We start from the raw sequence: 1,749 nt of genomic DNA on the forward strand, positions 1-1,749 counted from the left end.
AAAAAGTCAGGGTGAGATTAAAGTGATAATATTAAACGCTCGCCATCACAAAGATTACAGTTTACATATAATTTCAATATCTGCTGATTCATCCTCGGATCGAGCTGCGTCAGCGCACAAGGGGTCTCCAGGGGTCTCTGTTGGTCATAGGTTGCTGTTGCATCCAAAAGCGTCCCCAAAAGTTCCCTCTTCAGTCACCTCCTGCCGTGTCACACCAAAACTGGTACATTTCCAGCCAAGATCCCATCTCAGAGAGCCCAGGCTCTGGCTGGGGGTTCACATTTTCCCTTTTTCTCATTAAAACACAAAAGAGCCTGCGCACAGAAACGGGTCATAAAATAGCTGCACGTGCGCGCAATAGAAGCCGCACACGATCGTGCACGCACAACCCCCCACGTGCTTCCCCCCTGCCTCGCGTGGTGGTGGGAGCTCCGTGGTGTCCATGCATGATCGCATGGCGAGGAGACCCCTGCCACCCCCGCTGCTTGGAGCTTGGGGGTGGCTGTGCCCCTGGGACGCTTCCAGCCACGCTGAGGGAAGGGGTGGTGTGAAGTATGGGGCTTGGCCTCACTGTGCTCGGGAGGCAGCAGCTGGCCTCAGTTTCTCCTGGGGCCTGAGCCCCTGGGTCTTCAGGGGCCTTGGGGTCCTCTGAGCACTCGGGGCTGCCGGGGGTCCCTGTCTCTGCTGAGGGTGCTGGGTGGGCCTGTGTGGGAACAAACGGTTCAAAGAAACGGTGCTGCCCGCAGCGCTCTGGTTGTGAAGTGGCAAACGGCATGGCCACGGGAAAGGAGTCACAAAATCGCTTCAAAAAGGCCTTTGTGAGGGAAAACAGGGGCGGCAGTAGGGACATGGCACATGCGGCGATGCTGCAAAGGTCTTTTCAGGGGGTGGTTGCCCAGGGCACCCATCTGAGCAGCCTGGAGTAGTGAGCGCTATGCCCCCCGAGCTTATCCCCATGAGGGACTGGGTAGCACGAGGTTTAATTTGTAGTAATGTAATTATCTGTGTGTCAGGTCACAGGGATCGATGTTTTAGTAAGCAGGGCTGCCAGGCCAGATTTAATCTAGGAGGTCTTTATCATCACTGAGAAAGCACAGCAGTTGGTTAGGAAAGGTGTCCTGGTGTATTAAAGGGAAGCTCTAAGCTGGGCTTTGCTGCTGCTGAGGGGAGCATTGGCTGCAGGAATCGCACCTGGCTCCTTGTGCTGCCACGGTGCAATAGGCACTGTGTGCTGGGAGGGAGGCACAGCACAAATGCAAAGCTCCAATAAACGGGAAAAATGTCACCCTCCTGGGGCTGCTGTGTACAGATCACCCGGCCCTACCTAGAAGGAATCTGGAAGAGAAATAGAAGAAAACACTTTAAAAATCCAGCTGTTCCCATTCCCATCTCCACCCAGCTGGGGTGGGCCGGCTGGTTTATTAGCCGCATGTTCATTAGGCACATCTTAAACACCAGGGAGCGATCGCCGCCTTCCCCGGGCCGCGCTGTTGCGAGCCGCTGCCGCTGGAGGGCACCGGGAGGAGGGGAGCCACAGCCAGAAGAAGGGAGGATGTGCCCGCGATTGCTCGCTGCTTTTTCTGTCCTCAGGTCAGCTCCTCCGCGTCCCAGGAGGTCACCACAGCTCCATTACAGCCCATTAGCAGCTCCCTTTCCTCCAGCCTTGAGGTGGATTTAGCACGGGTGAGCGGTGTTTGGTGGCAGTGCAGGGGCTGGAGGCTGCCCACGGCGCAGCTCCGCGGTGCGAGA

The sequence above is a fragment of the Mesitornis unicolor genome, unplaced genomic scaffold (genome assembly GCF_000695765.1).
Source record: "Mesitornis unicolor isolate BGI_N332 unplaced genomic scaffold, ASM69576v1 scaffold8406, whole genome shotgun sequence".
NCBI classification, from domain to species: Eukaryota; Metazoa; Chordata; class Aves; order Mesitornithiformes; family Mesitornithidae; genus Mesitornis; species Mesitornis unicolor.